This window comes from Bidens hawaiensis, unplaced genomic scaffold (assembly GCF_021521415.1).
Source record: "Bidens hawaiensis isolate Kalapana, Puna unplaced genomic scaffold, B.hawaiensis_p1.1 tig00035085_1, whole genome shotgun sequence".
Taxonomy (NCBI): domain Eukaryota; kingdom Viridiplantae; phylum Streptophyta; class Magnoliopsida; order Asterales; family Asteraceae; genus Bidens; species Bidens hawaiensis.
The window spans coordinates 126,163-142,218 of NW_027505348.1; the positions used below are offsets into that span (position 1 = coordinate 126,163).

The window sequence follows — 16,056 nt, forward strand, 5'->3', positions numbered from 1 at the left end:
TTTGCAATTCAAAAGGAGGTAGCGACGCAGCTTGTTGCCCGCTTGCCTTCTGTTTCGATGTAATAAAAACTTACAATAAAAAAATTGGGTTCACCATTTAATGGTACAAACATGTGAGCCAAACTTGCCATGTCATTCCTACGGGACCATCAGTTGGTATCAAAGCCTGCTGGACACTGGTCTATTGAACATTGCTATATTTTGCAATTGTATTGTCGACGTGGCAGATATGTCATGTCTAAAACATTTTGTTTCTAACTATTTTAAGTTTGATACCAACAATATATATCAGAATATTTCAGATCTTCTCGATTGAATTTGTTAGTGAAAAGATTTCAACCAAATTTTGTAAAAACCCTTAAAACGACAAGAAGGCTCGGATCAAGTTGATTATGGCGCTCTCTGCATGAGTTTTATAGTTACTCATAGACAAGTTTCTAAATAAGAAAATGTATTCAAGGAAATGGGGACAGAAGCTTCAGAATAAAAGTTCAATAGGAATAATTATTATATAGATGTTACAAAAGTAAGAAATAACGTGCAAAAAACAACATTACTAATGATATAGAAAAAACTTTTATGATATTAGCTTTTAGTATAAATTCTAAGGTGGCTGGCTACATTGAAACATTCGACGTATGCTAATCGATCAAAAGTTCAGTAGAATTCCTTATGTTTTTTATTGTTTTTCCTTCAAATCATATTTAATCAGAAATCCTAATCAACTGACTTAATCTTCCACTGCATATCAACCTGGTATAGTCAACTAAATTAGGAATTGCAGGAAACTAAGAATTCAATCTTAATCAAAACACAAACATTCCTTAATTTAAGTTGAAGCATTTAAGATCTCAGCATCACCATAATTCAGAATTTATCTTTGTTTCATGCGATACTTGTCCCTTAGGTGAGTGACAGGAGACTAAGTTATGCTACATCATTTAAGCTTAAGCATTGTGATTATGGTTAACAAAATGTAAATGTGTTTTAATAAGTGACAACCCGGAATTTTATATAAAGCTAATTTAATCAAGCCAAACAAACACAAAAGGCGCATGTTAGATCTTGTTCATCTAACTTTAATCAAACAGTTTAACAAACAATGACCGTTAAGAGTTAACTGTCATTTTAGTACCTGTGGTTTGTTCAATTACGCAACTTTAGTATCGTTTTTAAATTTATTGCAAATAGCTGCCTCACTTTCCTAAAACTTGGTACTTTTTTCTAACACCGTCTATATTTGTCCGTTAAGTCAAGGGCACTTTGGTAACATTGTTATTTTATTTAATTTTTCTTTTCTTTTAATCAAATTCCACCTCTAACTTTGTAACTTAAAAAAAGAACTTTTCCTAACCCTAAACTAAAATCCCAAGCACTCTCATCGTCCCCATCTTCATCTCTGTCCTACACCACCATCTTCACCCCATCTTCGTCCTGCACCGCCACCGCCACCGCCACCGCCACCGCCCACCATCTTCACCCCCATCTCCGTCCTGCACCAGCCACCATCTTCATCCCATCCGTCCTGCACCACCACCAGCCACCATCTTCACCCTCATCTCTTTCCTGCACTGCCACCAGCCACCATCATCACCTGCCATCGTCACCGTCTTCTCTCCTCTCCCAGTCCGGCAAGGAATCAAGCAGTTGAACTCAGATCCAAATGCTCTCAAAGCCTCACAAGTTTTCACTGGAAAATGAACCGAACTCCTTTGCGCCGGCGAATAATCTTGTTTTCTGAGAAACGCCGGCATCGGAAGCTTCATTGTTGTAAATTCCGACGAAGTTGTAAGCAACTGTTGGTGGCCGGAAACTTCAATCTTGTTTACAACAGCGTCCAATGGTGGCCGGAGAGCGGTGGAGTATGCAACTGTTGGCGGTCGTTAACGGACGAATGGTGGATGCTCGTTGATGAATTTGGGGGATTTGCAGGGATTGGATTGATTGGGATTTAGGTTTAGGGTTTGACCCAAGCTTCAAACTTACTTTGTGATTTTGACTTTTTGAAGGAATTCCGTTGAGGTGGAATTTGAGTAAAAGAAAAGAAAAAATAAATAAACTAACAAAGTTGCCAAAGTGTCATTGACTTAACGGACAAATAGAGACGAAGTTAGAAAAAAGTACTAAAATTGTAAGTTTTAGGAAAGTGAGGTAGCCATTTGTAATAAATTCAAAAACGATACTAAAGTTACGTAATTGAACAAACCAGAGGTACTAAAATGGCACTTAACTCGACTGTTAAATAACTAGATTTGTTCGTTAATACTCTACACTGGTTCAAGAACACAAATGAAAATGAATATCTATGAATAATTATGAATACCATCATTTCATCATTCATCTATAAGTGGCAGATCGGCCCAGAAATTTCGATGGGGCCTTTAAGGAAAGGATCGAGATTTTCACATACGAATTACAATTAAAAAAAAAATAAGGTGGGCGGTCCCCCCTTTGCAAGGGCTAGGTCCGCCCCTGTAAGCAATATCAAAATCAAATTTTACTAGTGTTGAACACAACAAACTTCAGTAAACTTAAAACGTATTGCATTAAAAGAATAAAGATTACAAGGATGAGATTAACTGAAAACAACCTTTCACACGATAGTTCCAAAACAGACGTATGCAACACAGGAAAATGCACACATACAATGAATCTACATCTGTTGATCCATACCAACACCAAGAATCAACTGTGCAAGATGAGTCAAATATGGCTCTGCCTGGGCCCTGCTGCTCAAAATTGGCCGTAAACTCTGAAGCTCACTGGTAAACTCCCTTTCAAATTTCCTGCAAAAGTAATCAACTCAATTAAACAAAAAAGTCCCTATATTGTTTCATGAGCCCAACACGAAAGTCAACCGTCAAGCCAACACAAGTCAATGACAGTTACTCGCCTGTGGCAGTTGTTGGTAGATACTGGTCCCTGGTGACGAGGGTACCACCGGCGGTTCTTGGGTTTTTTTTAAAGCAATTAAGTTAAAGGGTATAATAGTCATTTTATACAGATTTAACAGCTTTTTTAATTATGTTCAGTGAAAGAACCCAAAGATGTTACAAAATGAAAAGTACAGATCTGAAACATGCAACCTTTTAAGGTTAGACACCAAAGATGCTAATTTTCACTAGGCCCGTTGATTTTTACCCGTACCCGATTAACCTGAACCAAGCAAACTCATTACCCGAAAACCAATTGTTAGTATGGTCAGGTATTAGTTAGTCCTTTAAAAATTAAAAACCCAAACTACATCGATTCAAGCATTTGGCAATTGGCATGTTATCAAGAATTTGTGAATACACATTCACTTTCCAAATAGTCCCAGAGTTATGTTCTAAGTCTCGAATTATATTAACTTTTCAAACATGAGGGAGGGTTGTAATCTTTTGGATCAAAAGTGTAGTATGTAAACCATTATATATATATATATATATATAATTAGCAACTTTAGTATGCATCATGGTATGTACCTTGGGCTTTATGGGTTGTGCCCATTTTTGGTTTTTCTTTTTCATTTTTTTTTTGTATTTAATACTTTAGTTTTAAGCCAATACTTCAACATCTTTTACAATTTAACACTTTTCACTTTCAACTTTGGTCCACTAAACTTTTCATATTTTATAAATTTTATGTTTTATGTTTTATGTTTCGGTCTAAACTTTGCGAGTTAACACTTTGCAACGCGTATGCATGATTCAACGTTTTTACGCCTATTTTTTCCCGTTTCATAAGCCCGTCGTAACACGCAACTCCTAGATCAACTTAGCTATTGTTTCTTATGTTTTACGTTTCGCATGCGTGGTTCAATGTTTTACGTCTACTGTCGTTCGGTTTAACCTTTTTGTTTTTTTATTTCTTTCTTTATACGAGTTTTTTCCAGTGTTGGTTGTCGTTGGTGGTGGTGTGACATGGATGCTACTTGGCACGATTTTACGCTGCGGTGGGCATGATTCTAGTTTTTTGTAAATTAACAAATATGTCCACACCCATACAACCCAACAACCAAAAACCTTGAGCCCGACAAACCTGATTGTGATACGGATAGGTTATCGGGTAAGATACCATACACAAAAAGCATGAATAAATAAACCTGATCAACACCCCTACTTTTGATAAACCACATGGACTATAGTCTATATATGTAATTAACTCTAAAAGATAAATATATAAACAAATAAATGAATAAAGGTTGAAATAGTAAGGAGGATGCTTACAGGACACATTGAATGACTGATGACTCTTGGGTGGGTGAGTTGGGCTTCTTAGAAGGCTTCCTAAGTTTCAATAAAGTCTTGCAACTTTCACTGTCATCTTCTGGAACTTCAATTGAATTCATTAGCCACTGAGTCGCAGCCGCATATTGAAGGCATACAAGTTTTAGTTTCTCTAATTTCTGCACATAACACGTGTCAAAAAATCATATTTTATTCTTTTTTAATAAAATGCACAAATAATCCTTGTGATTTAACCATACTGCAAGTCTGGTCCCTGGATTCTAAAATTTGCAATTTAGTCCAAGCGTTTGTGAGGGGGTTGCGCATTTAGTACCCACCTTTAATACCAGTTAGTTTTTAACGAAAAAGTGATATCATGTGCCATTCATGTGAGGGTAACTGTGTCTTTTCGCATTAGTGGCACATGATATCACTTTCTCGTTAAAAACTGAGATTAACGGTGTTGACTAAACGTGCAACCCTCTCACAAATGGTTGGACCAAGTTTGAAATTTTTAAAACCTGCAGACCAAACTTGCAATATGGTCAAACCACAGAGACCAATTGTGCAATTTTCTCTTAATTTTTTAGAGCTTTAAAACTGAACAAGGAATACCTTGAGGAGGATTGGCGAAAGAAGTGAGCATTCCTTGAGACACTTCTCGATGAAAAAGTCATGACATTGGATTACCTATTTTCATACAAAAATTTGTTTTGATTAAAGATAGTTAGGTAATTAGAAGTTTAAGTGGGAAGAATAAGAGAATTGAGAATATAAAACCAAGAAATATATAGAAAGGGGAAATACATTAATTATATACAAAATTCAACACATACCTCATCTATGCTCTTTGAATTCTCAAGTTTATTATGCATAACATGCCAATTTGGTTCAAGAACCTAAAAAAGAAGATACATAACTACTATTCAATAATAATGTCCAAGAAATTCATAAATAGAAAAACTACTAACAATAACAAAACTGGAGGGGGTGATGATAGAGTTAGTGGTGTGCACGGGTCGGTTTTGGGCTCAAACTGAAATTTCAGTATTTGAGTTTTTGAAAATCATTCAGTTTTGGTTCAGTTCAATTTCGGTTTTGTGATTTGGGCTTGAAATTTTTGGGCCGAAATAAAACTAGCCAAAAATAATGAACTTGGGCCTAAATTTTGTTAGTTAATAATTGGTTGATTATTATATACTTGGGCTAAAATATTTGGGTTTATATATTAAATTAGCATAAATTACTTAAAATTCAAAATAAAAAACAAAAATCTATAAGTATGCTTTTTTCGTTTTAAATAGACGCAAAATTGGAACTCAACCAAATATTCGGCTTTTAGAAAAACATGAAACTAAACCGTCAGTTTTTGTTTCGATTCGGTTATATTGGTTTGGTTTATTCGGTTTAAATAGTTTTTTTTTTTTCGTTTCCATGCACACTCCTAATAGAGGTAGCAAAATGACTGGCTGGGTTGTGTAACAGGTCAAAAAAGATAGTTTTTTGCATGGGTCAATTCAGGTTGACCCGAAACAGTTTTTGACCAAAATTATTAACTTCTTAAGAAATAACATAAATTATCGAATAGGGTGTTCTGTGCATTTTAAATACACTTGAGGCAACATTTGGCCCATTTTCTTTTTAGCTACCCATTAGAGAGAAGACTAACCCAGAGCCGTTATATTTCTTGAAATTATTACGAAACAAGTAAAGAAAATTTCTTAAGAAATGTGAAGATCATAAGAAAGAAGTTTGATTACCTCAAATGTTAGATAATGCAAAAGACTGTTTATAAACTTAAGCATGTAATGTTACGACACAATATTGAAGACCTAGAGATTGCAGTTCCATGCATATCACGTGCACGTGCACCCTACAACAATAAAAGCATAACCTACACTATAAATCATTGAAAATGATTTTTGAATATAAATTAATGGCACTTATATTTATTTAATCACATACTTGGTGTACTTGCCATGCTGCACAAAGTTGTCGGTGCACGTGTTTGCAGTGAAACAAAAACCGAAATATCAACTGGTATTTTGTCAACACTTTTTTTGATATCACAAGTGATAATGGCCATTGAGCCTGAAATAGAGAGCAAATTAAACATATATATACATAAAAAAGCATGTGATAATAATATAATATCATATTCAGAAATATTAAAGATATTTACCTTGTAATTAACAGAAAACGTTTCGACACCAGAAATACTAACAGGCTCTTCGGTTTCTGCAACGGTGTTACCTGTTTGAAGATCTTTGAGAGTGCTTAATCTCTTCAGTAAAGAACACGTGTCCTGAAACCGAAATGTAATAATAATAAAATATAATATGTTATTAACTAAATGTTTTAACAATTTTTATATTCTGTACAAATGTTACTAACCACTGAACATGTGACATCTTCATGCAAAGGATCTGCTGCAGCTGCTGTTGAACGCAGTGCAATGTCCAAAAGAGACTGAAAATTAAACACATTAATTTAATCAGTCAAAATGTATTATATTTCTTAATGTTATTTATATAGAAAAGGCACCACTATATATAAGTTTATATTAAATATGGCAATAATGGACCGTTCTTCAAAGCATGGGTTGATTTGGGCAAAAATAAATTGTGTATGGGTTCATTTGGGTCATCTAATACTAGTCAACAGGTCAAAAGGTATAGTAAATGACCTATTTTGGTACTTTTTTCTAATACAACTCATTTCGGCCAGACTCCATTTTGGCTAAAACCCGTTTTGACCTGAATCAAATTAGTTCTCTTTTAAAATGAGCCATTGTGACCTGAACTAAATTGACACAATTCTAAAATGACCCGTTTTGATTCGAACTCATTTTGCTTGAAACGCGTATTAACCCTAACCTATTTTGACCCAAAGCAAATTGATATATTTTTACAAAACCCATACTAACCCAAACCTCTTTTGACACAAACCAAGGTAATACTTTTTTAAAATGGCCCATTCTTTAAAATAGCCCATTTTGACTAGACCAAATTGACACATTTATAAAACGACCTGTTTTGACTCGAACTCGTATCGCTTTAATTTCTTTTTTAAAGTGACCTGTTTTGACCCAAACCAAATTAATACCTCTTTTTTTAAAACGACCCGTTTTCACCCGAACCAAATTGGTACATTTTTAAAACGACCTGTTTTGACCCTCATTTAAAACCATCCAGTATTCCAGGCTTCATTTACATAAATCAGCAAGTATAAACATGATATGATTAACCATATGAGATTCACCATCAAAAGTGGATAATAAATACTGAAGCTTCTCAACAGAGATTTCATTTGGTGTTTTAGTAAGTTCATCACGGGCAATATCCATAAAGTGAACTAAGAAATCACCCTGTAAGTCAAATCAACCAAAACCAGTTAATCATAACCGAAACAAGACATACAATCATATTATTAAAGATAATTTCATATATACCCTAGGCCCTAGCAAACTTGAAAATTTTCATATATACCCAACCAAAACTAAAAATATCATATATAGCCCAACCAAAACTGAAGAAATACCATATATACCTAATCTTAATGAATTTTAACTTAATAATCATTCTACCCTTTTCCATTATATATGTTTAAACCTTACTTTTTATTTGGATTTTAATCATTGACAATAAGCAAGCGTAGCAAACCGTCGTCTCCCTCTTATGTTCTCTCAACGGCAGATAGTCGAACAATCGAATCTGTCTGTTTGAATCAGATAATCGAACAGGTATAATCACATGATACTTGAACGATAAGCAATCTGACTCGAATCAGATAGTCGTGTGACAGAAAAACTTAAGTTAAAAATGGGTAAAAAGGATATTAAGATGGGCATATATGAAATTTTATTACAAAATAAGGGTAAAATGGCCATTAATTAAACTGTTATTAATGAATTAGGAATATTTTATTTTTTAACTACTTTGCATTGGCTTATATTATACTTTTAGTTTTGCATGGGTATATATGATATTTTCCAAGTTTGTAGGGTATATATATGAAACTGCCGGTTTAGTTGCTAAGAACACACCTGATCAAGAAGAAGATAATGTTTAATAGAACGTAGCTTTCCAATGAGGTCATACTATCAACAATACAATTATAACTGATCAGTAAAGTGAGTATATGAATCACAGTTGAGAATAATACTTGAAATAAAATAAATGCACCTTATCCTTCATGAGCTTTAGTAATTCACCACTAGCAAAGTCATAGGCAGATTTAATGCATTCAAGATAGTGATCATTGGACCCAAAACTAATCAATTTTGAATTCTCCAATGCAGGGACCTATAAAAACAAACACAAGTTCAGTTCAAAATGTGTACCTTTCTGCATGTTAAAAACGGGCCCATTAAAATTGTGTCGAGCCAAGACAGTTTTTGTCCAGTTATGATAAGAATTACGGAATTAGCAATAAATAACATTGCAAAAGTTCTTTTACTTTTATAATAGATTGAATTTACAAATTGTAGATTTACAAGGTCCTATAAAAGGCAAACTTTGATTGTGAAGAAAAAACAATATTCACTACTTACAAGTGCTTAAAGCACTTGATATAAGTGCTTTTAGTATGGGTTTTCCCAAGTTACAAAATCCCCCTCTAAACATATCATTTAGACCTTATAGAGTTTTACTTTTATTTTATTCTTGTAATTAACTGTTATGCCATGTGAACCAGTAACATTTTTTTCTCTTATTAAGATACGAGGTTTTATAAAGTTCTGAGTATGTCGTTGCGACATGCTTATTTTTACTTACGTGTCGATATAAACTTTGTTCAAAACCGAGTTGATAATGTAAAAGTGACCAAAGCACAAACGTACATGCCATCAAAACTGTGTCACAATTCACTTTTTTTTTTTTGTAAAATGACACAGATTACACCTTACACCATTCTAATTAACAGCGTTTCAAAGTGAATATTTTGTTGTATGCATATTCGACGTCAACTTTTTTGCATGTGTGTATTAGAAGCTTCTATAGATAGACTTTAGTTAATGAAATACGCAAACACGCTGCATCACGCGGGCACAAATATTAGTTATAGATAATAACCTGAACAGTGTGGCCACATTCTCTCATGACATTTAAATATTTACCAGTTGTTAAAATAGTTTCAGCTGAATTTGCAAGAAATGAAGGAACATCATCTTTGAGACTGTATCGTTGCCTCCAATACATAGCATGATAATCTTGTGTGAGAGACTCCTGTAAAAATTACTCAATGTTAAACACGGAAACGGATGCATTCATAAATTTTTAAACTTTTTTCATCCGTAGCAAAATCCTACTTTTTTTAAAGATTTGTTCTCAGCAATGAAAAATTCATCATGAGGATCATCAATCACTCCTTCATATACCCACCTGCACGTATTACAATATACTAATCATAGAAATACGTTCAAATTGATGAAAAGAAGTGTGTGTGTGTGTGGGGGGTGGGGGGGTGGGGGGGTGGGGGGTTGACCTTTCTAGTATGCCAAGATAAGCAGAATTTGCGGAGTCTATCATCTTCTCTAGCAATGATCTCACCAAGTAGTTTCCAGCCATTAACTTGGCCTGCTTATATATTTAAAACATAAAAATAAATTTAAAAGGTGACAAGAAGTTGTAAGTTGAAAATTTTACCTGACTTTGTAAAAGGTTTAGGACTGCTGAACCAACAAAATTAAAAGCTGAAGCTTTCTTTATAACAATTGACAATGCTTGCATTGATCCCATCATTGGCTAAAAACATAACAAAATGTACTAAATTTTAATCATGAAAATGAAAAACAAGAATATAACTTGCACAAATTTTACTTTAAAGTACCTGACAATAGAACCATAATCCTTGTATCGAAAGCCTTCCTAGTCTAAATTGATGTTCAAGTTGTGCCACCATAGCCTGATAATCCTGAAAAAGTAGGGACTAAACGTCTTAATGTGCAGCAAGAAATTCCATAGTAGTTATAAAAAAAACCAGGATTAATTTCATATATACCCTTACAAACCTGAAAATTATTATATATACCTAACCATAACCAAAAATATCATATATACCCAACTTTAAAGAATTTTTACTTAATGGTTATTCTACCCCTTTTCCATTATATTTGTTTAACCCAATTTTTATTTGGATTTTAATCAACGCCAATGAAGCGAACAGAACCGTCGTCCCTCTCTTTTGTTCTCTTGAAGACAGTTAATCGAACAATCGCATATGTATGTTCGAATCAGATAATCTAACTTGAAACAGATAATCGAGCAAGGTATAAACTCATGACAATCAAACAATAAGCAATCTAATATTTTGAGAAAACTATTGTTTATGGGTAAAATAAAAATAAATAAATAAGTTAAAAATGGGTAAAAAAAATTAACCTAAAATGGGTAAATAAAAAACTTTTGAAGTTAAGGATGGGCATACATGAAAAACTAAAATATTAAAAAAATTAGGGTAAAATGGTCATTTATTAAATTATTTTTAGTGAATTGAGTATGGTTGATCTTTTATCCACTTTGTAAGGGCATAAATGATATTTTCAGTTTTGCATAGGCATATATTATGATAGTTTCCAAGTTTGTAGGGGTATATATAAAATTGCCCTATTAATTTTGTAACTGCACAAAACTAATAAAAATCTAGAGCTCACTAGTAGGAGGGCTCTAAGTGCAGCAGCAAAGGCATGATTAACCAATCCAGATTTGAACTGGGATCTTGACTCAACAAACTCGTTTATAAGCAAATAGCTCTTGCATAAAGGGAATATTCGCTTTGCTGATTCCTGCATTTGTTGCCCATATTTTAGTTTTCAAAACCAAACAACTTCATGAATACACAAGCGTATGTAGTATGCATAAACTCGTGTGTGTGTGTTTCACATATGTGAAGATTCTTGCCTGAAGTGCCAAATCCATAGATCCAGCAACATGGAAACTATAAGATTCCTCACTTTCAACTTTTTTGATGGAAATATATCGCCCGTCAATACCAGTTAAAGCAGATAGTATATCATCGATTACAATTAGTTCCTGCATGCAGGCATGTATCAAAATCATTAGTCAATTACATTAAAATATGCTCATCATATTAATCACCAAACTCTCCTATAATCTCATCACATTCTCTATTGTACAACTTGTGAAGATAATTCCTCCAAGAATGAGGTACTTGATGGTTGGAAATCGCAAAACACAATAAGAGGTTAATCATTTCTAGTTTCTAGTTTGACATTTTGCATGAAGTAGGTGAGCTCTTGTGCCAAAATGAAAAGAAACAAGTCAACCTTGGTCCATACTACCCAAAAATGTCTTTCAACCCACAAACAGTATCACATAGCCTAGAAAAGAAAAGAAAAGACACATTATAGATACTAAGCAAACTGCAATCGTGTAAATCGTAAGCTTTTTATGATGAGGTCAATTGTTACACTGCAAATATAAGTTCCAAATATACACTCTGATCAACAAGAATCTATAAGCCTATAAGTTGCTAAGCATCTACAAAAACCTACCTGCTTTCTTATGTATACAACAACACATATTGATATACAAGGAAGAGAATGAAGAAGATGAATATTTTAACAATATTAGAGCAAGTAACGAAAAATCATCTGAATCTGAAGGTTTAATTAACACTAGTGTTAGGATCTCAGTTATGCAAACACTCACACAATCAAACTAACAAACACGAAACACACATGGTTGGGTCTAAGCGGGCCTATGTCCAGAGGAATTTATCATTGGCTGTCAACACTGGTGATTGGTGATGAGAGATTACAAGTACAAGGATGGATTAGTGAATATATAGAGAGACTAGTCTAGTCTAGGGTTTGGGAACAAGATAACTCTAATGACAAAGTAATGAAAAGAAACAACAAGTGAGTGAAACCTGGAGTGAAGCATTGTAGCAGCCAATAGGCTTGTCAGATTCCAAACTGCATAAATAAACAATTAATTAATTTCCTTAAAATTAATTAAATAACGAAAGTGTAAGTAAATGTACCAAATATCGACGACGGAATTTGCCTTTGATTCAGCCAAACCTTTATCTTCCTGAATTGTTGTATATATAATAATATGAGTGAGTTTCGATTGATTGATAAATTCAATTTAACTAAGCAGAAGAAGAAGCATATACCTACTACATACCTGGTGGAAATGGCCGGTGAGGAAAGGTGTGACAATCGTCAATTTCAGGTTAACTCCGTTAACTCAACTCCGTCAATTCAAACTTAAGATCACTGAATCTATAATGCACACTTCATTACATTTAAACTAGGGTTTAAATGACGCTTAACACTTACTACATGTGTAGTCTTTCGGGAATTGCACCGAAACGCAAACGAGTTGACGCAAACGATTGATGAATAAACGAAAAACGTCAAAACAATAATTATGTGATAATTATGTGTAGACTTATGTGTTATGTGATAACATAGTATAAAACGCTAACTCAAGATGTAAACAAGTTAGTTAAGCTAGATAAGTAATACTTAGAAGTGGAGGGGCCAAAGTGTAACAAAGTATTCTATAAATAATAATAATAACTAAACCCTAACTTATTTTCTTTTCCCCACAAGTCTCGATCAGAAACTCTCCTCCCCTCCCTTGGCTGCCGTCACCTATACACACACATACAACCAAGAATTCAAGTGTTTGATTGAAGAATTAGGTGCTAGGAAGGTATAATCGATTATCCTATGCATCCTTTATACTTAATCTTGACTTTTATTGGGTTAATTACAAACCCTAGCTGCCGATTTTTATATGGTTTTGTGTTCATATGATTTTGTTTGATTGGATGATGTATTGATGATAATTTGATAACTAAATTGAATATTGTTACATGTTAATTGCTTGTGTCTTTGATTTGAGTTCAAACAAAAACCCTAATCATGTATGTAAGGTGTAATTGATGTGCATGGATAGTGATTATGGAGTCTAGAGTGTTATATGAATGCATGATGGTCCATAGATAGTTGATATGTTGAGTTTGGATGCAAACAGTTTCTGGACAGATTGTGTTATTGATGTTTAATTGACTGTAACGAGGTGTAAATGTAAAAATTGGTTGAGATTATTGATACTACAGTAAACTAGGTTGAGTCTAGTTTCTAAAGAATATAAACTTGTAATTTTTGGACAAGTAAAGGTTAACTTTTATGATTTTACAAAAACGTTGTGCAAAGCTGAGCTGTTAGACCTGCTGTTAGGTTGTTTTGTAAATGTTATATCTCATGAACTACGAGACCAATTGGGTTGGTTCCACTTCTGGAAGTTGACTCATTGAGTTAGGAACCTAACCCAAGTGGTCTTGCATTTATTGGATTTTTCGTTTAACGGGAATTGCAAATAACATTCTGTTGCGCATGAATTTGATTGTTATGAGTTTGCTGTAATGATTTGAAGATTGTGAGAAAACTATGTGGAATAAAAATATAATAAAATATGTTCTGGAAACCTAAGACATATATGCTTCTGTGATGATTTTTGGTAAATTAATTGAGATGCTATGATCGGTGGAATAGTACAATCTTTCAAGTAGAATTTCTGTCTCGGTGAAACTAGCTGCTGAGTTTTGTGAAAATGCATGAAACATGGTACGTGCTAATTTATTATCGTGTTTTGATCAAATTGCCCTTGAGGGGAATGATTGCAAGTTAATTGTCGTGTTTTGACCAAAATGCCCTTGCGGGGAATAATAGCTAATTGATTGTAATGATTTGACCAAATTGCCCTCGTGGGGAATAGTTGCTAGTTAATTGTTATGTGTTGACCAAATTGCCCTTACAGGGAGTAATTGCTAGTGATGTACTTTATGAATACGTGACACGTAAATAATTGCTTACACATGTAACGTATCACAAATACACTTGTTAAAGTCACACACAATTCACAAACGAAACACGAAACATGTTACGTGCATAGGTATTATGTGCCGGGTCTAGAGACTCGATAATATTCCGACACTTAGAAGAATCTCTTTGTTGTTTTAGAACGCTAAAGAGAGTTTTTCTGTGACGCGCATCTTGGTGATTTAATTTGGGAATTTCTTCGCAAACAGTGAGTTTCACTTTCCCCTTTTAAACTTTTTAAACGCTTTTCACTTGGGGGAGATAACATACTCCGAAACGCATTTAAGATTTTGTTAATATAGATTATATATCACTTGTAAAGACTAAGTGGCAAACGCGTTAACTAAAGTCCTTCATTCACATCGAACCGTTTAATATTGGATAATAGCGAGTCATTGTTGAGTAGTACTACTGGGTTTGACAAACCCCACCCAGCGCTAAACTCGACTGGAGGTCTAGCGGGTGTAATCTTGGCTAAACACATACCATGGTCTGGATGACCTGGTGGCAAGGCAAATGATAAACAGTCAGCTTCGGTGTCGAACACTTAGTGATACTTGTTTTATAGGCTAGCTACCTATAGATATATAATTGACATAACACTATCTGGTAACGCAAAACGCTGTAACGCAAAACGCTTAACGCAAAACGCTGAACGCAAACGCTAAACGCTTTATTTTTATATAACTTGTGAACTCACCAACCTTGTGTTGACACTTTTAGTATGTTATTCTCAGGTAGCCGAGGCGGGCGCGCGGTTTAGGAACATGCATTGCTTATAACATTTTAAATTATGCAAGCTTATTTTTAAACTGTTATCATTGGGTTTTAAGTCGTCATGCGTGACGTAACATTGTTTGCTATGGTTTTACGCTTCCGCATTTAACTACTCGTAAATGTTTTCATGGTTTTGAAACTTTGTTTTATGGTTTGATTATAACTAATGATTCCGATCCTGTTAGTTCACACCCTCTGACGGTAAAACTCCGTTAGTGGATCTTGAGGGTGTGACAGATTGGTATCAGAGCCATTGGTTATAGCGAACTAGAAGCTGCATGCATACTAGACTATAACTGCGACGACCCATTAGTTATAATGATACGCACTGCATATATTTGTGTAGTCTTTGTTATCTTATCTCTTTACCTTTTTCACTCATACGCGCGCGCATACACGGTTTACCTGTAGGAATGTCGACGCCGCCACCCTCATCCTCATCTGATTCGATGACTTATGCTCACGGGAAGGAACCGCAGTTACCTACCGCATCGCCACCCCGAGTAGTCCCGGAACTCGAAGCTCCCACACCGAAGAGGTACCGCTTATCCGGAGGCATATACGAAAACGACGTTAGCTGGGATTGGTACCCTAACATGATCAGACGTATGGTCTATCGCGAGCAAGTTCCCCCGTTACCTCACTCGAACCACCCTGCTTATCCCAACACCCTACCACCCATAACCGAACCTGTAGAGCGAGTTCTCGCAGCTGTTGTCTCATGCTTGGAGCGTGACGTGGGTTACATGCGCTATACGAGAGCGAACGTTTCCGGACTGTTAAAAGAAGGAACCGAGACTAAGGAGGAAATTGCCCGCATGGCAGCGGCAATGAAGGAAATGCAAGAGGCTAGTGATCAACAGATGAAAATTATGAGGAAGATGCAAGCCGAGATGATAGACTTGCAAGAGCAACTCCAGGTAGCAAGGACCCGAACCGAGATAGCTCTAGAACGTTGCGATGTCTTACAAATGCAACTTGCTCAGAACGCAGCCGAACCTGAGGCAGAGCCTGAAGAGGAACCTGAAGAAGATCCCGAATAGGAGCCCGAGGAGGAACCTAAAGAAGAACCGGAGGAAGAACCGGCTGAGGAGGAGGCACACTCAAAGGTGTCCTCAGATGATGACATCTAGTAATGATGACACTTAGATGGAGGGGTTGTCTCCATCCGAACTATTATTTTCTATGATTTTAAGGATTGATTGGAAATACTTT

At 35.0% G+C, this 16,056-nt stretch overlaps 1 pseudogene across 1 annotated transcript; it reads right to left on the reverse strand.

Annotated features, from left to right (window-relative positions):
• Positions 1-2,606: 2,606 nt before the first annotated feature.
• LOC143612628 (gamma-tubulin complex component 2-like) lies at positions 2,607-12,144 on the reverse strand (annotated as a pseudogene). The gene is made up of 19 exons (XR_013149974.1): positions 12,099-12,144; positions 11,108-11,239; positions 10,861-10,992; positions 10,038-10,121; positions 9,854-9,952; positions 9,693-9,784; positions 9,517-9,589; positions 9,281-9,433; positions 8,393-8,512; positions 8,254-8,307; positions 7,491-7,575; positions 6,603-6,676; positions 6,391-6,513; positions 6,174-6,299; positions 5,969-6,081; positions 5,045-5,107; positions 4,824-4,898; positions 4,209-4,387; positions 2,607-2,786 (listed from the first exon to the last, which is right to left on the reverse strand). The product of XR_013149974.1 is annotated as a gamma-tubulin complex component 2-like (transcript).
• Between the last annotated feature and the right edge of the window lie 3,912 nt (positions 12,145-16,056).